We start from the raw sequence: 26,067 nt of genomic DNA, 5'->3' as shown, positions 1-26,067 counted from the left end.
AGGCTGGAAACCTAACCAGTCCTGGAACAGGGGCAAACAGGCCAGAAAACCTGCTGCTGCCCCTAAGACAGCATGAATTGAGGGCCCCCGATCCGGGACCGGATCTAGTGGGGGGCAGACTTTCCCTCTTCGCCCAGGCTTGGGCAAGAGATGTTCAGGATCCCTGGGCGTTAGAGATCATATCTCAGGGATACCTTCTGGACTTCAAATCCTCTCCCCCAAGAGGGAGATTTCATCTGTCAAGGTTGTCAACAAACCTAACAAAGAAGGAAGCGTTTCTACGCTGCGTACAAGATCTTTTATTAATGGGAGTGATCCATCCAGTTCCGCGGTTGGAACAAGGACAAGGGTTTTACTCAAATCTGTTTGTAGTTCCCAAAAAGAGGGAACCTTCAGGCCAATCTTGGATTTAAAGATCCTAAACAAATTCCTAAGAGTTCCATCGTTCAAGATGGAAACTATTCGAACAATTTTGCCCATGATCCAAGAGGGTCAGTACTTGACCACAGTGGATTTAAAGGATGCTTACCTTCACATACCGATTCACAGAAGTCATTACCGGTATCTAAGGTTTGCCTTTTTAGACAGGCATTACCAGTTTGTAGCTCTTCCATTCGGACTGGCTACGGCTCCAAGAATCTTCACAAAGGTTCTGGGCACTCTTCTGGCGGTACTAAGACCGCGAGGAATTTCAGTAGCTCCGTACTTAGACGACATACTGATACAAGCTTCAAGCTTTCAAACTGCCAAATCTCATACAGAGATAGTACTGGCATTTCTAAGGTCGCATGGATGGAAAGTGAACGAAGAGAAAAGTTCTCTCTTTCCACTCACAAGAGTTCCCTTCCTGGGGACTCTGATAGATTCTGTAGAAATGAAGATTTACCTGACAGAGGACAGGTTAACAAAACTTCAAAATGCATGCCGTGTCCTTCATTCCATTCAAGAGACCAGAAATTCTCTTCTATGGTGGCTTTATCGGCCACATCTGTCCAGGGGAATGCCATTCAGCAGGCCAGACTGGTCAATTGTAACAACAGACGCCAGCCTACTAGGTTGGGGCGCTGTCTGGAATTCTCTGAAGGCTCAGGGACTATGGAATCAGGAGGAGAGTCTTCTTCCAATAAACATTCTGGAATTGAGAGCAGTCCTCAATGCTCTTCTGGCTTGGCCCCAGTTAGCAACTCGGGGGTTCATCAGGTTCCAGTCGGACAACATCACGACTGTAGCTTATATCAACCATCAGGGAGGGACAAGAAGCTCCCTAGCAATGATGGAAGTATCGAAGATAATTCGCTGGGCAGAGTCTCACTCTTGCCACCTGTCTGCAATCCACATCCCGGGAGTGGAGAACTGGGAGGCGGATTTCTTAAGTCGTCAGACTTTTCATCCGGGGGAGTGGGAACTTCATCCAGAGGTCTTTGCCCAAATACTTCCACGTTGGGGCAAACCAGAGATAGATCTCATGGCGTCTTGACAGAACGCCAAGCTTCCGCGCTATGGGTCCAGATCCAGGGATCCGGGAGCGGTCCTGATAGATGCCTTGACAGCACCATGGACCTTCAGGATGGCTTATGTGTTTCCACCTTTCCCGATGCTTCCTCGATTGATTGCCAGAATCAAACAGGAGAAAGCATCAGTGATTCTAATAGCGCCTGCATGGCCACGCAGGACTTGGTATACAGATCTGGTGGACATGTCATTCTGTCCACCTTGGTCGTTACCTCTGAAACAGGACCTTCTGATTCAGGGTCCTTTCAAACATCAAAATCTAACTTCTCTGAAGCTGACTGCTTGGAAATTGAACGCTTGATCTTATCAAAGCGTGGTTTTTCTGAGTCAGTTATTGATACCTTAATACAGGCTAGGAAGCCTGTCACCAGAAAGATTTACCATAAAATATGGCGTAAATACCTATATTGGTGCGAATCCAAAGGTTACTCTTGGAGTAAGGTTAGGATTCCTAGGATATTGTCTTTTCTACAAGAAGGTTTAGAAAAGGGGTTATCCGCTAGTTCCTTAAAGGGACAGATCTCAGCTCTGTCCATTCTGTTACACAAGCGTCTGTCAGAAGTTCCAGACGTTCAGGCTTTTTGTCAGGCTTTGGCCAGGATTAAACCTGTGTTTAAAGCTGTGGCTCCACCATGGAGTTTAAACCTTGTTCTTAACGTTTTACAGGGTGTTCCGTTTGAACCCCTTCATTCCATTGATATAAAGTTGTTATCTTGGAAAGTTCTATTTTTAATGGCTATTTCCTCGGCTCGAAGAGTCTCTGAGTTATCAGCCTTACATTGTGATTCTCCTTATTTGATTTTTCACTCGGATAAGGTAGTTCTGCGTACTAAGCCTGGGTTCTTACCTAAGGTAGTCACTAACAGGAATATCAATCAGGAGATTGTTGTTCCATCCTTGTGCCCAAATCCTTCTTCGAGGAAGGAACGTCTTTTGCACAATCTGGATGTAGTTCGTGCCCTTAAATTTTATTTACAGGCAACTAAAGATTTTCGACAAACGTCTTCCCTGTTTGTCGTTTACTCTGGTCAGAGGAGAGGTCAAAAAGCTTCTGCTACCTCTCTCTCTTTTTGGCTTCGTAGCATAATTCGTTTAGCTTATGAGACTGCTGGACAGCAGCCTCCTGAAAGAATTACAGCTCATTCCACTAGAGCTGTGGCTTCCACTTGGGCCTTTAAGAATGAGGCCTCTGTTGAACAGATTTGCAAGGCTGCAACTTGGTCTTCGCTTCATACTTTTTCCAAATTTTACAAATTTGACACTTTTGCTTCCTCGGAGGCTATTTTTGGGAGAAAGGTTCTTCAGGCAGTGGTTCCTTCTGTATAAAGAGCCTGCCTATCCCTCCCGTCATCCGTGTACTTTTGCTTTGGTATTGGTATCCCACAAGTAATGATGACCCGTGGACTGATCACACTTAACAGAAGAAAACATAATTTATGCTTACCTGATAAATTCCTTTCTTCTGTAGTGTGATCAGTCCACGGCCCGCCCTGTTTTTTAAGGCAGGTAAATATTTTTTAAATTATACTCCAGTCACCACTACACCCTTGGCTTCTCCTTTCTCGTTGGTCCTTGGTCGAATGACTGGAGGTGACGTAGAGGGGAGGAGCTATATAGCAACTCTGCTGGGTGAATCCTCTTGCACTTCCTGTAGGGGAGCAGTTAATATCCCACAAGTAATGATGACCCGTGGACTGATCACACTACAGAAGAAAGGAATTTATCAGGTAAGCATAAATTATGTTTCTTACACAGGTAGAGAGTCACATTCAGCACTATAAGGAAAAAGGATTGTTCCGGACCCTGCGAGGGCCCACATATGAAAGCTCTGTAGAACTGCAGGGCCTTTCCTCATGCTATGAATAAAACACTTCCAGTCATAAATTTGGGGACATCAAATTACAGAGTCAACATTAAACATAATAAACATATCGTAGAGTCCAGTATATAATGCAAACTTTTTAACAAAATTGTCTCTGGAATAGAACATAAGTCAACGATTGAACGGCACTGCTCAGATTTGAACTTTTATGAGCCAGAAGTAGGACAAACACAGCTAGGAGACTTCAATTGTCATGCACTAAGGCTGCACTTCAGAGACAGCAGTTCATAGATTTCAGCAAAACAAAATGTCACTTTAATACATAGTGGAACTATCAGATAGTTGTAATATTTTTCATTGTCCCATTTTAACAAATCTCCAGTTCGCTATGTTGGGCAAAACGTCCTTTACAGCACAGGACAAATGTTACCAGTATATGTATTTACAAGCAAGCGTGGGCTGAGTGAGCTAGAGATAACTGCCCAGGTCTTTCGGAGGCGCGGATACAAATTTACCCCACTCCAACTTTTGCTTTCAGCTGCGCTCTTGCTATTGAGGAGATCTGCCAATATTCTGTGTTGCAGCAACAATACATAGCGCTCAGGATCAGCAAGCCGGCTCTAGTGACTTTCAAAGCGGCTAGGGGGGCCATCTCAGGGCCCCCTCGCAGCGGCAAAGGCGGTGATGCTGTTGGGGAGCAAAGTACCTCTATTGACATGAGGGATGGTTCAGGGTCTGACGGCGGGCGCAGCTTCGCCCTCTGTGGAAACAGCCCTGATGCTCCGTTAGCGCTCGTTGCGACTGGCAAGCTTTCAGGGAGTAGCAGATCATGTTGGCTCCATGGCGGGTATTCTCGATCTCCTTCTGTAATGCGAAAAGGTGGTAGGTAGTGACGCACCGCTGGTGCACTTTCCAGCAGGGGTTCACTCCACAAGGTTTCGGCTTCCTCCAAGACGGATGCGCTCGTGCTAGCTCCTTGTAGCGCTGATCTCAGGGTGTTAGTTAGATCCTCAAAACAGCCAGTGAGCTGTAGGTTAAGCCCCTGCAAAAGAGCAAAAAGTTCCTCCACAGGCTCCTCCATTTGCAATGTAGCCTTAGGCTCCGCTCTGTATTGGCCTAAGCCAGGGTAGGTGTAGTCAGGCCTACATATGGCGCCATTTGCGGTACAGCAGCTCCCTCTCAAAAGGGAAGTTAGAATCTGTAGTAAGAGCAGACGTTGATTCAAACAGAGTGTCCTTTCATATGTTAGTAAGGAAATGTCCACAATAGAACCTAGCTTGTTGTTTATCTAGAATAAGCCACTTTATGTAAACATGGCCCAGGAGCTCAAGCAAGACACGTCTGCTCTCCTCGGCTGCTGGCTCCGCCCCCAAAGATGATAACTCTTAAACATAAAGCAAACATATTAACTAAAATTACAAAGAAAAAATGTTGTTTTAAATTCTATAAAATAAACAAGAGCTGTTTAAGAACCTGTTTTAAAAAAAATTTGTTACCATTCCCCAGTCACATGCATGCCATAGCACAATCTATTGGTTGAAAGTTCCTTGACGTGTGTAACACAGCTCCATCTATTGGTAGAAGCTTTGTCACCAAAATGTGTACTGGGGAAATAGACTAATTTGCATATATTTTGCATAGAGTGACAATTCAATGTATGGTTGTGAGTTTTATCATTTATCCCTCCCCTGAATCCCCCTTCGTTTCTTTAGTGCCATCTATTGGTTGAAAGTTCCTTGACGTGTGTAACACAGCTCCATCTATTGGTAGAAGCTTCGTCACCAAAATGTGTACTGGGGAAATAGACTTATTTGCATATATTTTGCATAGAGTGACAATTCAATATATGGTTGCGAGTTTTATCATTTATCCCTCCCTTGAATCCCCCTTCTTTTCTTTAGCATTATATTTTATTATTATGTTGTTTTCTTTATGTTTTCTATATATTTATGTTTTATGTGGCGAGTCACCCTAAGTTAAATGGGGTGTTGTTAGGGTCTAGTACAGAGTGAAATAACACATTTTGAGTATCTCCTTTTGGAACTGGTTGTTTAGCCTGTTTTTTTCAGGAATTATTGTAGCAGTCTTAGAACCTGCTGTAAAGCTACAATATCCAAACTTATCAAGCTGCACTGTGGCTATTGTAATACTGTCGGTACAAGTACACATTAGGTGAATGCATAACTGAATGTTATAAAATAAATTTGATGGAACAATATTTTAATCCGCTGAGTTGAGTAGAAATGTGCCATCATGAGGTACAAAGGGCTTGTCATTGGGGCAGTACCCTATAAAGGCCAAATTTGTACCATTTGTAAGGGTACATTATGGTACCATAGTATTGAGGTCCAATCTAGTCACCAAAGATACATATTTGCCTTTGAAAGGTACAATCTGCTAGGGTACCAATATGTACCTATGTTAAAGGGTTCAGAAGGTGTACATACATACATACATTTCATCGATCTATTTATCTGCTTATCAGGCCTTATGTCTCTGTGTTACAGATATTTTGTTTTTGGAGCAAGCGTTTGCTAGATATTATGAAAAATAGACCCAACTTGTTTTTAGCTGTTACATAGGCCCCCATTTATCAAGCTGCATATGCAGCACTGGGGGCTGATCGATGCAGGCTCGCATCATACCGCAGCTTCCTAACCAGTACGCCAGCTGTGCAATGTTAAATACATGCAGTGTATTGCTGCAATATGCTTCCAGCGTTTTGCGATCCCGGGCGGACAGGTTTGCGTGAGCGAACACTGTCCACCTGGCAGATGATAAATGCTGGTCATAACCTTAAAGGGACATGAAACCCACATTTTCTTTCATGGTTCAGATAGAGAATACAATTTTAAACAACTTTCTAATTTACTTCTATTATCTAATTTGTTTCATTCTCTTGGTATCATTTGTTGAAGGAGCAGCAATGCACTGATGGTTTCTAACTGAACATTTTGGTGAGCCAATTACAATCAACATATATATGCAGCCAGTAATCAACAGCTAGAACCTCGCTTCTGAGCTTGCCTAGATAAACCTTTCAGCAAAGAATAACAAGAGAAGGAAGCAAATTAAATGATAAAAGTAAATTGCAAAGTTGTTTAAAATTGTATTCTCTATCTGAATCATGAAAGAACATTTTTGGGTTCATGTTCCTTTAATAGTTCCAGTCATATAAGAAAGGTATCATTGACGATACAGATATAGTTACACAAAATGAATTGTGCAGATGTTACTCAACAACAGGTCTCAACCCCAGTGTTCACTGATACTAGAGAAAAGCATATTTACTAAAATACTAGTGTAGCTGTAGCAACAGACTGGAGACTCATTGTGAATCTAAGCTCTTATGAAAGACACTTCATGATCAAATAGTTTCATATTGGAGAAACACAGGAAAGATGTATTTGAGATTCTAAATCCATTTTCCCCTCACAACAATTTGTATTTTTACACACTAAACAAGTTGTTTCCTGTGATTTATTTGTTTGGGTTGTATAATCTGTGGTACATCAACTGTTTTCATGCTTTTATCACTTGTATTAAAAAAAACTATACTTGACCCATTTTTTTTTAATTTTCAAATATAGATTGAGTTTGAGTTTTTGCTGAACAAACTGACACAAAATCTTCCCAGCCAACATATTTCAAGCAATACATCTTTTGGTTTCTCCAGGCGAGTGTGCTGATTTCTATCTGTTCTCTTTCTTTTTCACTGTATTTCTCTCAGTGGAATCCACAATCTCATTTTGCTGGGTGAAGGAATATTTCTATCTCGTTATTCCAGTGCATTTTATTGAATGGTGAGCAAATACCTCATTTTATACTGTATGGCTGGAAACTAATTTGCAGCCTAACGTTTAGTTTAAAGTAAATCAATATGGGGAGATAGGATGTTGAATACAGCTAAATGAACTGGCCTTAGAGAGGAATTAAGACAGGGTAAACATATTTAATGCATTTTGATATGTACACACAAATTTGTATAAACATTATTTTCCTTTGAGGCACAGGGCTAATAGGTTTGGAATTTCACATATGAATATATACTTTCTTCATAAACAAAGAAGACTATGATTCCTCACGGTAAGTTTCAAGAGAAGGTACCTGATTTAAATGTTTAGCGAGTTTTGAATTTAATGCTTAGGACTACATAGGTGACTGGACTTGACTGTCATAAAAGCTGGTTACCTTATGTGGATTTCTTGTAAACCTATGCAAAAATCGAATACTTTCATGTATAAAACAATATATAAATATAGTTCTCATCATTATGTGTCTAAATCAAATTAGATAATAGATGTAAATTGGAAAGTTGTTTAAATCTGCAAGCTCTATTTGAATCATTGAATCATGAAAAAGATTTTTTGGGTTTCATGTCCCTTTAAATACTGTTTCTCAGATGATTGTATCATGCACATGTGTTTTTTTTATAGTGAACAAACAAGCAGCAGTAGTTGAGATATAAAAGTTTAAAGTTAAGTAATAAATCTTCAAGACATGCTCAGGAGCCACTTGTCAGCAGAGGTTTGTAGCCCCAGATATTGGTCTGTATGGTCTCCTAGTCCTGTCGCTCTGGGCTTCAGCTGCTCATTGAGGCCCTGATGACCAAAGATTCTCCAGCTTAGAGAGAAATTATAGTTCAGGCTTCACAGAGGCTGAACTCACTGAATGCTCAAAAGAAAATGGCGGAACTCTTCAGCACTGCGAGATCTCTCTCATTTCTGTATCTAAACCAGAGACAAGCCGAGTGCAATATAGTGTTTTGTTACACTTACACTTTGTGCATTGTATTTTATTACTTTACATTCCATAATTGGTCCTTTCTGTATTAATTTCAGTATTATTGCATTTAAAGGGACAGTCAACCATAGAATTGTTATTGTTTTAAAAGATAGATAATCCCTTTATTACTCATTCCCCAGTTTTGCATAACCAACACAGTTATATTAATGTACTTTTTACCTTTGTGATTACCTTGTATCTAGGAACCTTCTTCCAGCCCCCCGATCACATGACTGTGACTGTTTATTATCTATTGTCTTAAATTTAGCATTGTATTGTGCTAGATCTTAAATAACTTTCTGTGCCTGAACACAGTGTTATCTATATGGCCCACGTGTACTTTCTGTCTGCAATATAGTGTTTTGTTACACTTACACTTTGTGCATTGTATTTTATTACTTTACATTCCATAATTGGTCATTTCTGTATTAATTTCAGTATTATTGCATTTAAAGGGACAGTCAACCATAGAATTGTTATTGTTTTAAAAGATAGATAATCCCTTTATTACTCATTCCCCAGTTTTGCATAACCAACACAGTTATATTAATGTACTTTTTACCTTTGTGATTACCTTGTATCTAGGAACCTTCTTCCAGCCCCCCGATCACATGACTGTGACTGTTTATTATCTATTGTCTTAAATTTAGCATTGTATTGTGCTAGATCTTAAATAACTTTCTGTGCCTGAACACAGTGTTATCTATATGGCCCACGTGTACTTTCTGTCTGCAATATAGTGTTTTGTTACACTTACACTTTGTGCATTGTATTTTATTACTTTACATTCCATAATTGGTCATTTCTGTATTAATTTCAGTATTATTGCATTTAAAGGGACAGTCAACCATAGAATTGTTATTGTTTTAAAAGATAGATAATCCCTTTATTACTCATTCCCCAGTTTTGCATAACCAACACAGTTATATTAATGTACTTTTTACCTTTGTGATTACCTTGTATCTAGGAACCTTCTTCCAGCCCCCCGATCACATGACTGTGACTGTTTATTATCTATTGTCTTAAATTTAGCATTGTATTGTGCTAGATCTTAAATAACTTTCTGTGCCTGAACACAGTGTTATCTATATGGCCCACGTGTACTTTCTGTCTCTTTGTGTTGAAAAGAGATTTAAAAAGCATGTAATAAGAGGCAGCCCTCAAAGGCTTAGAAATTAGCATATGAGCCTACCTATGTTTAGTTTAAACTAAGAATACCAATAGAAAAAAGCAAATTTGATGATAAAAGTAAATTGGAAAGTCAATTAAAATTAAAAGTCCTATCTGAATAATGAAAGTTTAATTTATACTTGACTGTCCTTTTAAGCTTTGCACTTTCTCTTTTATATTTTAATACATTTAGATCCAGCTGTGATTTTAAAAATGTTGGTTATGTTTAGAAAGTTTCTGTGTTACTTGGACTAACTAGGATCATACTTTGTATTTTTCTGTGAATCTTTTACAAATGACATTGCACGTTGTATTTGTTCCAATGTGAACTAAAACAGACAGAAAGTGGAAGGGATGGGGCAGTTCCCTGGGCTGAACAGGGGAGTTCCCAGGGTATGTCTGAAGCTCTCTCACAATTCTTGTGAAATTATGTAAGAATTTTAAACAAGCTGGTGAAATTTGCTCAAAATTCACAATACACTTATTTTAACTAATGGAAAAGTAATACATACTAAACTATAGACAAAAGCAAGTTAAATTGTAGTGAAAACATTTCAGTTTAATTTGTAATTGATGCAAACTGAACTGCTTTATCAGCACCAGGTGTTCTCCAGTTATCTTCTCTTTCCCACATGAAATTTTATATCACAGAGAGCTTTATTACTTTCTATGGAAGGCATCTCTCATCTCTCTGAGACTTCCAGTTTCCACTCTTTTTCTTAGAAAATTCAATGAGTGCAGCCCCTGTGAAGTCTGCACTATAATTTCTCTCCAAACTAGAGAATATTTGATTATCTGGCCCTGAAACTGTTTTCAGTTTTATTGTAAATAGAAGAATAGAAATGTAATTTGAAAAGATATACACAAAAATACAAAGTATAATCATAATTTGTTAAATTTAGCATAACCAGCATTTGTAAAATCACAATCCTAAATACACTGCTGTATACAAATTAAGATACAAAATATAAAGTGCAACTTTTTTAATGTAAAGTAATATAAAATGCACAGCAAAAAGTGTAAATGCAGCAGAACTCTCATGTCATGCAGTGTCATGCAGTCTTTCCTTCATATACAGAAATGCAGGGAATGACCCTTTGAGAAGTATAGCAGTGCTGGAGGATCATTTTGGATCATCTCACCTGAGCAGAGAGTTTTTGATCATCGGGCACCCAGAAGAGAAATGACTGCCTCACACAGACTTGTATCAAAAGCTCCTCACTAATTGCATGCACTACAGGTGTTTGAGATCTGGGAGGTTAACCATTTACTTACAGAGGAAAAACATCTCTCTCTAACCTCCTTCTTATGTCTATCCCATCTTTCCCCTTGTCACATATCCCCTTCCCCAGTGGCACACCGTCACATGGAGTGACCATTGCTGAAAGTACATTTACCCGAGAAAGTGCATGCTTTCTCAACTGCAGCATAACACTGTTCTCAGGGTAACAATTTCCTACTTAAATATAATGCTGCATGTTCCTCCTTATTGACATACTGGATAAGCACTGCTTCCAGACCAACTTCAGAGGCATCCGTCTGCAGGAAATATAAATTGTCATAATCAGGGGCTACCAGGACAGGATGGCTGCATAGCTCTGTGTGTAGATCTACAAATTACTTTTCTGCATCACTATTCCATTTCACCACATCTGGGCTTTTAGACTTGATAAGGTCAGTAGGAGGAGCAGCCCTAGTGGGGAATGAAGTGTTGGTAATATCCAACAATGCGGGGTCTCCATGGAGCCCAAAGGGCATAATTTTGTTCTGAAAAAGGCGATCAGGTGTAGAAAAGGCTGATTTCTTTTCTAGCCTCTTTTGTTACAGGTATTTGCCAATACCCTTTTGTGAGCTCTAATGTAGAGAACAACTGTGCCTACTGGCTCATTAACACATGGAATGGGGTATGCCTCAAACTGTGAAACTTAATTAGGTTTCCTAAAGTTATTGCAGAATTGAATTGATCCATCTGGTTTTGGCACCAGAACAATAGGATTGGACCAGTTATTATGATTTCCTTCAATGACATTAAGGTCTCACATTTTCTTTATTTCAGCTTTGACTGCCTCTTGTTGCTTTTAGGATTCTATAGGGTTTTTACATTCACTGCTACCCCATTATCTGTAGCAATGTAAAGGAAAATTTCTTGTTTTCGGAGAAAAAAAATCTTTCTTTCTATCATTTTCCTAAATCTTCAGCTTGCTCAAGAGTAAGGTCTGTGACAAATTTTACCACATGGTGTGAACACAGGGAAATGCCTCTCAGATTATCCTGTAATGCTACGCTAGACTCCCTATCTTTCCATTCTTTGAGGAGATTTAAATGAAAAATCTGTTCTTTATTTTCCATTGTCCTGGCTGACTAATCTTATAGTTTACAGGTCCAATCTTTTCTAAGACTTCATAGGAGCCCTGCCAGTCTGCCAGGAGTTTACTCTCTGCTGTGGGCAATAAGACCATTACCCTGTTCCCTGTCTTAAATTGCTTGATAGTAGCACTCCTGTCATATTTAAGCTTCTAGACCCCTTGAGCTTTTTCCATATGCTGGTGAACAAAGGGGATAATGTGAGCCACATTCCTTTATCATATTCAAATGTTGAAACACTGTAGACCCTTGGACTCCCTGTTCTTCCAAAACTTCATTAACCCCTTAATGACCGAGGACGTGCAGGGTATGTCCTCTAAAAAAAGACAGTTAACGCCTGAGGACAAACCCTGTACGTCCTCGGTCTGGAAAGCAGCTGGAAGCGATCCTGCTTGCTTCCAGCCGCTTACCGTTATTGCAGTGATGCCTTGATATTGAGGCATCCTGCAATAACCCTGCATGGCCATCTGATGCAGAGACAGCCACTCTGTGGCCCTCTCTGCATCGGACATCGATGGCCGGTATCGTTGGTGGGTGGGAGCCGACATGGGAGGCAGGAGGGTGGCCATCGATGGGCCGGGTGATGTGGAGGGGGCGGGATCGGGACTGACGGGGGTGCGCACGGACACAGGCGCGTGCACTGGGTGGGAGCGGGTGGGAACTGCTACACTATAGAAAAAAAAGAAGGATAATCTAAGTGGGAGAAAGCGGCTAAAAACAATCTAAGGGATCTGGGAGGGGTGGGTGGTTGGTCTTTGGGGGGGAAGCTACACTACAGAAAAGGGAAAAAAATAAAAAAGCACAATTTTTTTTCTAAACTGGGTAGTACCCAAGATGGCGCCCATTAAGGAAGAGGGGGGGGGGTTAGAGAGCTGTTTGGTGGGGGATCAGTGAGGTTGGGGGCTAAGGGGGGATCCTACACAGCAGCATATGTAAATATGCTAAACCCCCACAAATATACCTTTTATTTTAGTACTGGCAGACTTTCTGCAAGTACTTAAGATGGTGGGGACAATTGTGGGGTGGGGGAGGGAAGAGAGCTGTTTGGGAGGGATCAGGGGGTCTGATGTTTCAGGTGGGAGGCTGATCGCTACACTAAAGCTAAAATTAACCCTGCAAGCTCCCTACAAGCTACCTAATTAATCCCTTCACTGCTAGCCATAATACACAAGTGTTTTTTTTTAATCGCATTTGGCGGTGAAATGGTGGCATGAAATATACCAAAATGGGCCTAGATCAATACTTTGGGTTGTTTACTACACTACACTAAAGCTAAAATTACCCCAAAAAGCTCCCTACACGCTCCCTAATTAACCCCTTCACTGCTGGACATAATACACGTGTGGTGCGCAGTGGCTTTTAGTGGCGTTCTAATTACCAAAAAGCAATGCCAAAGCCATATATGTCTGCTATTTCTGAACAAAGGGGATCCCAGAGAAGAATTTACAACCATTTGTGTCATAACTGCATAAGCTGTTTGTAAATTATTTCAGTGAGAAACCTAAAGTTTGTGAAAAAATTTGTGAAAAAAGTGAACGATTTTTTGTATTTGATCGCATTTGGCGGTGAAATGGTGGCATGAAATATACCAAAATGGGCCTAGATGAATACTTTGGGATGTCTTCTAAAAATATATATATATATACATATCAAGGCATATTCAGGGATTCCTGAAAGATATTTGTGTTCCAATGTAACTAGCGCTATTTTTGAAAAAAAGTGGTTTGGAAATAGCAAAGTGCTACTTGTATTTATGGCCCTATAACGTGCAAAAAAAAAGCAAAGAACATGTAAACATTAGGTATCTCTAAACTCAGGACAAAATTTAGAAACTATTTAGCATGGGTGTTTTTTGGTGGTTGTAGATGTGTAACAGATTATGGGGGTCAAAGTTAGAAAAAGTGTGTTTTTTTCAATTTTTTCCTCATATTTAATTTTTTTTACAGTAAATTATAAGATATGATGAAAATAATGGTATCTTTAGAAAGGCCATTTAATGGCGAGAAAAACGGTATATAATATGTGTGGGTACAGTAAATGAGTAAGAGGAAAATTACAGCTAAACACAAACACCGCAAAAATGTAAAAATAGCCTAGGTCCCAAACGGACAGAAAATGGAAAAGTGCTGTGGTCATTAAGGGGTTAAATATGTCTAGTTAACCATGGGTATGTCTGCTGTATATTATCTCGAATAGAGAAAAAACAGTGGAACTTTGGGGGACATTACAATTTGCAAACAATAAGTAAGGAAGAAGCAAGTCTCAGTCCCTTTTATCCTTAATAACTATTTTCCTCAACTCAACCTTAAGCATATGAACAAATGTCTCCACAAGACTATCAGTCAGTCGGTGGGTGATAAACTGAAGTACTTAATGCTTAAATCTTTAACAGTTGATTTATCTTCTTCCTTGGTTGGTAAGTATTTATTTTGGGATGTCTACCCATGAAAACACCTGGGTGTAGCTTCAGGATAGTGGGTGGCATAAACAAGTGTTTCCTTAGTATACTGATGTCTCCAGGCAGATCCACCAAATCCATGCCAATTCTCTCAAATGAGGTATCAACAACTTAGAGTGATACCAGTTGGACTCTTAGTTTGGGTTTTGGGACAGTCAGTTGACACTCAGGAAAGGTGGCACAAACCTTTTCATATCCCCACATACCTCTGGCCAAAAGAACCATTTAGTACTTGCTCCTGTGTTTTTTTCCGACCCCCACATGGTCCACCTCAAATGATGTGAATGTGCTATTTCCAACACTTTTTGGGTGTGAGATGATGGTACCACTAATTTTTCAACTTCTTGCCCCTCTTCCTTGGTTACTCAATAAATTAGATCATTTTTGAGGGCAAGACATGGGTAAGTGTTTCTAGGTTGACCATTCACCGGTATTCCATTTACTTCTACTACCCTACTTCTGGCATTTTGAAGAAACAGATTATTTGCCCGATTGAGACAGAAGGAACTAGTAGAAGTGTCACCCAAGAAGATGGTATGATAATTAATGGTAATGGATTTTTAATTTAATACTAACTAAATATAATTTTATGATAAAAAAAACACTAAACAATAACAACTAAGTTAAGTGAAATAAACACTATAAAGGGTATGCATTACCTCCAAAGAATTTATTAGGAATATATATATATATATATATATATAGTGTAATAAGATGAATATTTACAGGTATATATACATATATATTTTACAATAAAATAGTCACATAATAATACAGGGCAACACTAGCTACCTCAACCTAAACTAAATAAAATAATCACAGATAATTTTATCCAAAGAGATGAGGTAGAATACTTAGCCAAATTCTATAATGTGTGTTTTCTCTCTTTGACCAAAATCAGCCATCTTTAGCAGGAGGGGGGAAGAGAGAAGAAAAACTAATTTGGTTTTCCAATTGTGTGCACAATTCAATAGTGAGGGGTCTTTCATATGTCATTCAAAAACTATATGGGATTGGGTAAAAATCTGTGTCTAGAATATAAAGGTGTATCTGGGGGGAAGGAATTTCTAGTATGAAAAAGGCCTGGTGTTTTAATTCCAGGGATAAAATCTCTAACCTATGTCACCACAGGGGGCATTATACACAGGTTCATTTCCTTGCTCAGGTTCAGGTTAATATATAATATGTAAAGAGCACCTGAAACATAAGGCTAGGGTAGAAAAAGAAATCTGTATTTATTTGGACAGAGAACTAAATGATTTAACAAATATAATTAAAAGCATGGATCCATGTCATAACAATAAAATATATAAGTAAAAACAATAGTAAATTAAGGTGCAATTTAGATGCCTTCCTAAGGAAGAGAATGACATAGTCTATAGCTGATAAGGTGCACCTTATGTGATGAATCCCAAAATAAGTCATTTAAGGTCCTAGAAAGTGTTCCAGTGAAGGTAATGCTGTAAACGTGTGTTCCAAAAATAAGAAAAAAATAAAAAATACAAATAAATGAGTGAAAACAATCTGTGAAGGTGTCAGTATTTTATGCAAAAACTAGCTGTAAAAAATATTGTGAAAAAAATTATAAAAAAATACCCAATGTGAAGTATTATCCAGAGTGAAATCCCTCTGTGGGATAAAATCGTGAATCTCCTAGCTGTCCTGGATGGTGGCTCGTGATTTTACAACTGAAACCTGTAAAAAATATAAGAGATAGTGCAATACAGCTATATCACCTTAATAGGGTATTGGACATAGGCTTACCAGCAACTGTCAATGCGTTTCGTCCCCCAGGTTAACCTGAGTGGCCACCCCTTTAGTGCATTGTTTTCCCTGTCCATTCCATAAAGTTTCACATAAGGCTTTCTCTGCGTTTTTGTCAAACTTTGTGGAGTTTTGTTTTTTTCTAAATAATAGTTAAAATGGGTAAATGGAAATATATCCTAGGGCCTTCAGTCACCACTTTTGGCTTTACTTTTTCTCAAAGACACCTGGGCTCAGACTTTGTCATCCTCCATTTTATCCCGAGACTTTTGGGACTTATGGAAATGTTTATTTATCTGGTAGGGCAAAGCCACAGTGGCAGTCTTAGATTCTCCAAAAGGAACTCTTACTTGGCCTTTTGAAGACTGATATCTTGCGACCTGTGTTACCATGGCATCATAAGTGCTATGGATACTTTGTCCAACCCATTCATTCATCTGGGCAGTCCTGGCAAAAAATGGTCCAATACTAAGATTTTTAAAGTTTGTTCTGGTCCCTGGGTCTCAGGTTTTAGCCACCTTTAAACCAAAATCAAACATCTGAGTCCATGGCCGGGGGGGGGGGGGGGGTCTTTCCTTCACTGTATTGCCAGTTGTGGAAACGTTGTGCTCTCACAGTAGCAGTTGTTCTTGTTCTGCTTAGTATTTCTGCTTTTAGCTGAGATTAATCAACTACAACTTCCACCTTAAGGTTGTAGTAGGGTTTTTCTGCTTCACCCAGCAAGAAAGGAGCAATAATTCCTGACCATTGTACATAAAGTATGGGTACAATGTCCCTTTAAATTGCAACCAAAACAGGCAAACACCAAAATAAAACCTACTCCCTTTTAGGAGGCTAGCTAAAGAGTTAACTTGGGATAACTACAAAATCCAAAACTTTTATCTAAATCTCTTTCTCTTTTTACCATGTCACTGTGATTTTGCAAACTGCAGTAGCCTCCCAGTCCTGTCTCTCTGGGTTTCAGCTGCCCAGTGAGTGCCAGATAATTAAAAGCTCGCCGGCATGGAGAGAAGTCATGAAAAATCTTTGTGATTTATTTTAGACTTATATTGTAATGTAGGAGTCTCTCCTCCACATCATGAATCCAGCATAGTCAGACAAATATCTTTCAAATTAAAAATTGTGTTTTTAACTTTTTTTTAGGGACCTCTTCAGGTTGACGAGATGTCTTAGGTTATCTCACCTAAGCAGAGAGCTATTAAATATCAGGCCCTGAGAGAGAGAGATCACCTCCTAACACAGACCTGTATAAAAAGCCCCTCCCTAATTGCATGCACAGTAGGTGTATGAGCTATGGGAAAAGGTTATCCATTCCATTACAGAAGAAAAACAGCTCTCTCCTCATGCTTATGTAAACGTCTATCTTTAACCCCGTCACACTATATACATTCAAACACACAGGCTATATGGCCAAAAGTATGTGGATACCTCCATCACACCTATATGAGCTTGATCAACTTCCTATTCCAAAACAATCTGAAATAATATGGTGTTGCTCCACCCCTCCCCCAATTGTGGTTCTAGTTTAGACCATTCAGCCAAAAGAGCATTTGTGAGGTCAGGCACTGATGTTGGACAAGATCATCTGGCTCACGATCAGCGTTCCAATTCATCCCAAAGGTGTTCAGTGGAGTTAACAGGACAGCATACTATAAAAAAGTTTTTCCCTTAATGGGTATCCAATTACTTTTTTTTACCAGCTGCAGAGTATAAAATGTATGATGTTTGCTTTTTAAGAATTATTTTTGTATATGAATTAGCTGATTTTGTGTTTTGAAGCCACAACCTAATAAAATGGGTTGAGCTTGTAGACTGTCAGAATAAATGTGCAAAAACTGTACCTTTAGGTGTACAACAGCTTGTCACTGGGGCAGTACCCTCAAAGGTACACCTGCTGTACCCTTTAATATGGGTACAAAGTGGTACCATTGCAGATTGTACCTTTCAAAGGCAAATATGTACCATTAAAAAATGGTGCAAATCTGACCTTTTAAGGGTACTGCCCCAGTGACAAGCCCTTTGTAACTCATGATGGCAAATTTGTACTCAACACAGCATATTACAAACACTGTTCCATTAAATTTATCATATAACATTTAAATATGCATTCATTTAATGTGTTCTTTTTCAGACAGTATTACAATAGCTACACTGCAGTTTAAAAAAGTTTGGATACTGTAGCCATTTAGCAAATACAAAGACTGCTACAGAACCACCTGAAAGAACCAGGCTAAAAGGGACATGAGTATAATGTAGATATGTGTTTAAAACATGTTATGACATTAGATTAAGGTAAATATGACAACCATGTCATATTTGGTATCAAATTGATTCTCACAATGTAAATAAGAGATTGCCTTTCTGTCTATATGAAAATAGATGTATCTAGCAGAAATTATAATGTGTTCTATAATTTCAGGCAAATACTTAGAGTTTATTGACGGTCGTAAAAGATAAGGGGCTTCTCAGCCCCAGCAAAGAGGTTTGGGCAAGCAACCTGATCTATTGAAAATTGTATAAAGTTTTGTGTTTTAACATCTAAAATTGTCATTCTTACAAGGGAGGCTGTGATAAATGGAGTAAGGACCCATTGCTTCATGCCATCTCCCTGGCACAAGATTAAAAAGACTAGTACAGCATATGGTTTTTAGTTTAGTGTGGGTGGCATTAAAGGGTTTTTTTGGGCATTTCTTTTACGTCTAGTACAGACTAGAGAGTTTTGTTAACCCTTGCACCCACTGAACTAAGTCATAAGCTTGCCTGACATGGCTAGTTTGTGACATATTAGTGACAGTAGAAAGTGGTCTGATAACCCTTTCTGTGCCAAACAAGTGACTGGCGCAGGGTTGGTTAACCTTGGTTGTCACAATAACTCTAACGAAAAGAAGGGGGATTCGGGGGAGGGATAAACGACAAAAATCACAACTATACATTGAATTGTCACTCTATGCAAAATATATGCAAATGAGTCTATTTCCCGAGTACACATTTTGGTGATGAACCTGCTACCAATAGATGGAGCTGTATTACATATGTCAAGGAACTTACAACCAACAGATGGCGCTATGGCGTGTTACACAATGTTTATGTATGTGTGGGGAACGGTTACAATTTTTTTAAAAAATTTTTTTAAACTGGTTCTAAACAGCTCTTGTTTATTTTATAGAGTTTAAAAAAAAAATTCTTTGTAATTTTAGTTAATACATGTGCTTTATGTTTAAGAGTTAACATATTGATGCTCTAAATATAAACATTAAAATGTTAAGTGCTTGTTTTGCTATTTAGAACCAGCAACACAGTATTATTTAATATAATAATTTTTTTTGCTTTGCCCACTTCTTGCATATTACCAACAACAATCGAACATAATTATTTTGCTGTACAACCTGTATGTTGCATTCATTTTGGGTGACTGCCAGTTATGTGACTATGAATCATTGAGGTGTACAAATTATATGGACTTGCAGGGTTTGGCAGCCTTGAACCACCCATCCCCCTCAACCTTTTAGTCACACAAGTGATTGTACCTTTTTGTGGGGATTAAATGGTACAGACATGGACCCTTTGACAGTTGGAAACATATCTGTACCTTATTTGCCACTAAATGGTACATATTAGTTCCTTAAGGTGTAATTATGATCCATTGAGGGTACAACCACAACAGTTGTACCCTAAGTGTTCACAAACAAACCCCAACCGTACCCTTTTTTCTGACATTGTAGGTATAATCAGATCTCATTACTTTATCACATTGTGTACATATACCTGCTTTTTTATCTTATATCTGTCCATAGACCAATCATCAATATTTGGAGAGAACAATGGATAATTAACAGTTTATTACCTTATCTCTTCTACAACCCACTGGGAGTGTAATTTCTTCTACTGGCTGTGATAACACAGCTTGGCCTCGAGGCCAAAAACTTTCAGGATGGGTGGGGATACCACAGGCTAAATAAACTATTTAAAATGTCAATATAAGGGTAATGGAAACTTGTAAAAAATGTAATACACTCCAGCAGGTAAAGTGGATCATTGGGAACAAATTAAAAGGGAGACATTTTTTGAGTAAACTGTTCCTTTAAGGTCGGGGCTCTGTGCATGCCACTCAAGCTCCTCCCTATTAAACTAGTCAAACCATGTCTTCATCGATCTCGCTTAGTGCACAGGGGCACAGTCATGAAAAAAGTTGGAAACATCCAATTGTCTAAAATTTCTTTGTATCCAATAGAATTAAGAGGACCTTTCACTAGAACTAAGGGCCCTACCCAATCTCTGAAAAGCAGCCCAGACCATTATCCCTCCTCCACCAAACTATATAGTAGGTACTATGCATTCCGGTAGGTAGCATTCTCCTGGCATCCACCAAACCCAGATTCTTCCATCAGATTGCCAGATAATGGTTAAATACTCTAGACTAGAGAAAATGTTTCCACTTTTCCAGAGTCCAGTGGCAATGCTTGGTATTGTACAAGTTTATCTGAGTCTTGTGTACAGCTGCTCGGCTATGAAAAACCTTTTCATGAAGCTCCCAACACACAGTTCTGGTGCTGATGTGGCTTCCAGAGGTAGAATGAGTGAGGCAACAGATCATAGGCAATTATTACAAGCCACACAATTCAGAACTAGGCGGCCCTACTCTGTGTGTTTGAGCAATATATCACTTTATGGCTGGGCTGTTTTTGCTTATTGACACTTCCACTTCACAATAACAGCACTTTGACCAGGGGAAAAATAGCAAGGCAGAAATTTCACAAACTGACTTGTTGCAAAGGTGGCATCTTATGATAGTGACATGTTTAAAATCACTGAGCTCTTAAAGGGACATTAAACCCTTTGAGATGGTAATATAAAATAATAAATTGTATATTTAAAAACAGTTTGCAATATACTTTCATTATTTATTTTGCCCCTTTTCCTGTAATTCCATTCTGAAATTGTGAGCTTTTCAGTACCTGTTAGAAATGGAAGTGCAGAAAACTGTTATATTCCTCACAGCCATTGGCTGCACACTCTAGTGACCTATGCGATGCGTAACTGTTGCTAATTGGCCACAGCAGAGAAGGTAACCTAAGTTACAACATGGCAGCTCACATTATTTTATAGACGCTAAAACCTTACACTTATTTTGTCAATATTTAAATAGTTCATGAAAATTTTAAAAATACAGCTACATGTTATTCTCAAACTAATATTTTCTTTGAATGCATCATTCTATCTAGTGTTTAATGTCCCTTAAAAAAAATACCCATTGCACAGCCAATGTTTGTCTATGGAGATTTAATGGCTGTGTTCTTGCTTTTCAGCACCTGTTAGTAATAGGTATCGCTGAAACAACTGAACTCAATAATTAGCAGGGGTTTTGCCATATAGTGCGTGTGTGCATGTGTACATATATATATATATATATATATATATATATAGTGACAAAATTCTCCTCTCCTTGGGATTTTGTCCCGGGAACAGCTTTAACACACAGGGGTCTATTTAACAAGGGCCGAATGGCCCCTGTTCCCCTTGTTTCCATGCGAGCCTTCAGGAAACAGGAGTTAAGAAGCAGCGGTCTTAAGACTGCTGCTCCTAAACTCATACGCCGCCTCTGAGGCGGCGTATAGCAATCCGCCCGATCATGTGCGATCGGGCTGATTGACTCCCCCTGCTAGCGGCCGCAAATCTGCAGGGGGCTTTTCCACACAACTGCAAAATTACATATATATTTCAAAACTAACAAGCCTAGAACCTCCAGACAGCAGCAGATTTCCAGCATATATTCTGTCTCTCACATACAGGTTCTAACTAGTAACCCCAGCAACCTTAATTAGCTTGTAGTAAAAACCTTAACTGGATTCCTCACCTGCTATTCTCTGTAACATCCAAACTGGATTCCTAACCTGCAATTCTCTGTAACATCCAAACTGTTGAGTGGATTACACGGCCATTAGCTCTTTCACTATATATATATATATATATATATATATATATATATATATATATACTCACCAGCCACTTTATTAGGTACACGTTGCTAGTACAGGATTGGACCCCGTTTGGCCTTCAGAACTGCCTTAATTCTTCGAGGCATAGATTCAACAAGGTGTTGTAAACATTTCTCAGAGATTTTGGTCCATATTGACATGATAGCATCATGCAGTGGCTGCAGATTTGTCAACTGCACATCCATGATGCAAATCTCCCGTTCCTCCATATCCCAAAGGTGCTCTATTGGATTTAAATCTGGTGACTGTGGAGGCCATTGGAGTACAGTGAACTCACTGTCATGTTCAAGAAACCAGTTTTAAATGATTTGTTCTTTGTGACATAGTGCATTATCCTGCTGGAAGAAGCCATCAGAAGATGGGTACACTGTAATCATAAAGGGATGGACATGGTCAGCAACAATACTCAGGTAGGCTGTGGAGTTTAAACACTGCTCATTTGGTACTAAGGGGCCCAAAGTGTGCCAAGAAAATATCCCCCACACCATTACACCACCAACAACCTGAACCGTTGATACAGGGCAGGATGGATCCATGCTTTCATGTTGCTTGCGTCTAATTCTGACCCTACCATCTGAATATCGCAGCTGAAATCAAAACTCATCAGACCAGGCTATGTTTTTCCAATCTTCTATTGTCCAATTTTGGTGAGCCTGTGCAAATTTAGCCTCACTTTCCTGTTCTTAGCTTACAGGAGTGGCACCTAGTGTGGTCTTCTTCTGCTGTAGCCCATCTGCTTCAAGGTGCGACGTGTTGTGCATTCAAAGATGGTATTCTGGATACCTTGGTTGTAGTGAATGGTTATTTGAGTTACTGTTGCCTTTCTTTCATCTCAAACCATTCTGCCCATTCTCCTCTGGCTCTGACATCAACAAGACATTTTCGTCCATACAATTGCCGCTCACTGGATATTTTGTCTTTTTCGGACCATTCTCAGACCAGCCCGCCTGGCACAAACAACCATTACACGTTGAAAGTCACTTAAATCCCCTTTCTTCTTCCCCATTCTGATGCTTGGTTTGAACTTCAGCAAGTCGTCTTCACCATGTCTAGTTGCCTAAATGTATTTAGTTACTGCCATGTGATTGGCTGATTAGCAATTTGTGTTACCAAGCAATTGAACAGGTGTACATAATAAAGTGGCCGGTGAGTATAACACAGCCTCCCGGGGATTTAAGTGACTTTCAACGTGTAATGGTTGTTGGTGCCAGACGGGCTCCCTTTTTTTTTATCTGCTCTTAGAACATTTTCCTCAATTATTTTTTACAACATGTAAAAAAACTTTATTTTACCACTTAAGGACTGGGAATTTTAGAGAAAAACTTGCACAAAGGACCAAAGCATTTTTTGCATTTTCTCCATTTAAACAGAAATATAGCCTTGTTTTTTTATTTATTTACCTATCAAAACATATATATATATATATATATATATATATATATATATATATATATATATATATATACACACACTTATATACATATATATTTACACATGCTGCAAATTACACATACCCACTACACACTACAAAAACACTACACAGACATTAAACACAGCATATGCATCACACCTCTTAACATATGCAAGATGATTTCTGGGGTTTTGGAGATTAAAAGCAATTTGTGGGAGGGGCCATGTGAGAGAGGGTGTGGCTATGTACATAGTGGGCAGAGTGTGGGTCTGTATGGGTTCAAATGATAAGCCATAAGTCCCCCAGAAAAAGTAAAAAATAAAAAGCACAATGAATGTGGTTTTGCTAGGGAATGGGTCTTCATGGGCTCAATAAAAAAATATCTGTTTTTGACTGGAGACCTTCCATTAAGTTTATTTTAGAGTGAACAAATCCTTCTCTTAAATAAATATATTAAGTGTGTCTGTATAGCCAGAGCGAACCTTGCAAAAGAAAGGGCTTTTATTTCTGCACTCACACAAGGGGGCGCTCTAGTTTATATTATAACCCCCAAAAAGCATCATACTTCTACATCATACTTCCACATTTGGCTAAGCTTGATGATAATTTAGTAATTCCACCTAGCTATTTTCAATGTTATTTTTGTTCTAGCATTTATGCATTTTCATGCAGTTAATTATAAATATAATAATGGGATATCATTTGTTTGGTTACTCACTGAAATATGACATACACAAGTGTTTAAATGTAAGCAGCAAAAACAAACAAACATAGGCTTAGCACAGAGGTGTGAAAAAGCTTAGAAGTGAAGGGGTTAACAACGGATTTTTCATCTTAAACTCTGTACTCGAAATGTATATATCATATATTTGAAAAAGATACCCTGAAAAAAAAAAATAAGTGGAGTAAAACCTGTATAAATGCAAATAGAGTGTGATACAGCAGTATCAGTTGTGTATGTCTTATTATTTAATGATTTAGGTAGAACATACAATTTTAAATAACTTTCCAGTTTACTTCTATTATCAAATTTGCTTCATTCTTTTGGTATCATTTGTTGAATTGAGCAATGCACTACTGGTTTCTAACTGAACACATGAGTGAGCCAATGACAATCGGTATATTTATGCAGCCACCAATCAGCAGCTAGAACCTAGGTTCATTTCTGCTCCTGAAGCAAATTAAATAATAGAAGTAAATTGGAAAGTTGTTTAAAATTGTATGCTCTTTCTAAATCATGAATGTCTATTTATAACTTTACTATCCCTTTGGCTAACATACACATCCTGCTAATGCTCATTGGCTTATACTGTAGGTACTTTCCTACTAATGCTCATTGACTGATATATCAACCAATGAGCATTACTAAGTAGGACAAATGGATACTGCTGTATTAGTTTATGTTTCAAACATGGAATAAACTTCCAATTGAGGTGGTAAACACAAAGACTGTAAAGGAATTAAAAAAATGCCTGGGACATGCATAAGGCTATCCTAAAAAAGTAACATGTAATATGGGTAGACTTGATGGGCCATTTTGGTTCTTTTCTTCCCTACTGAGACTGTTATCTACTTCCTGATTAACTCCCGCTCTCTGATAACATTCTGCTAATGCTCATTGGTTGATAGGTTCTCCTTGCTAATTCTTACTGGCTGATATCCTGATACTGTTGTAATGGTTTCAATTTTAAAGGGACAGTCTACTTGAATATTGTATTGTTTAAAAGATAGATAATCCAAATATTACCCATTCCCCAGTTTTGCACAACCAACATGGTTATTTTAATATACTTTTTACATCTGTTATTACCCTTGTATCTATATGACACACATGAACTAGCACTGTCGAATTGTGAACTACTGTCAAAAAGCAGTGAGATAAGAGGCAGCCTTCAACGGCTTTGAAATTAGCCTATGAGCCTACCTAGGTTTAGCTTTAAAGGGATACTAAACTCAACATTTTTTTTTTCAGGATTCAGATAGAGCATGCAATTTTAAGCAACTTTCTCATTTACGCCTATTATCAATTTGCCTTCTCTCTCATTTTCTTTTTTAAAAAAAAGCAGGAATCTAAGCTTAGGAGACGGCCCATTTTTGGTTCAGCACCTGGGTAACGCTTGCTGATTGGTGGCTACATTTAGTTGATAATAGGAGTAAATTAGAAAGTTGCTTAAAATTGCATGCTCTATCTGAATCATGAAAGAAAAATGTGGGTTTAGTATCCCTTTAAAAAAAGAATACCAAGAGAACAAAGCAAATTTGATTATAAAAGGAAATTGGAAAGCTTTGACTTTACAATAGTTTAGGGAAAGAAAAACATTAAAATGTTTACATGTTACTTTTTAAAACTGATTATAGAAACTATTAAAACGGTCACTTTAAAGCACTGGTTTTCAAACCTGTCCTCAGACCTCCACAACAGGCCACATTTTGAGAATATCTGAACAGGTGCACAGGTGAAATAATCAGCTGATTAGTAAACATTGTTATTTTACCTGCTCTCATCCAAGGTAATTCTGAATACCTGGACTGTTGGGAAGGCATGAGGACTGGTTTAAAGGGATATTATAAGGCAACAATGACATGCTCCAATTTGTTAGAACATATAATTTTACCATTAGGGTCCCTGCTGCTGCTGATTATCTCAACAGCTGTATCTGCTTGGGACGAGCCGTTCTCTGCATCGAGCAGATTCCTAAATCAGAATGGCGTACTGTGTTATGACTAATAGCATTGCACACTTAGGAAGTGAATAAAGAACGAAAACAATGGATTTTGTTTTTCC

General features: G+C 38.7%; 1 protein-coding gene across 1 annotated transcript in view; it reads right to left on the bottom strand.

Moving 5' to 3' along the window:
* The window catches only part of ASIC1 (acid sensing ion channel subunit 1), a 537,317-nt gene that overhangs the window by 402,167 nt on the left and 109,083 nt on the right, over nucleotides 1-26,067 (bottom strand). The window lies entirely within an intron of this gene.

Source organism: Bombina bombina, chromosome 3, assembly GCF_027579735.1.
Source record: "Bombina bombina isolate aBomBom1 chromosome 3, aBomBom1.pri, whole genome shotgun sequence".
Taxonomy (NCBI): Eukaryota; Metazoa; Chordata; class Amphibia; order Anura; family Bombinatoridae; genus Bombina; species Bombina bombina.
The sequence above is the reverse complement of the archived record's forward strand: the minus strand, read 5'-3'. Positions and strand labels throughout refer to the sequence as shown.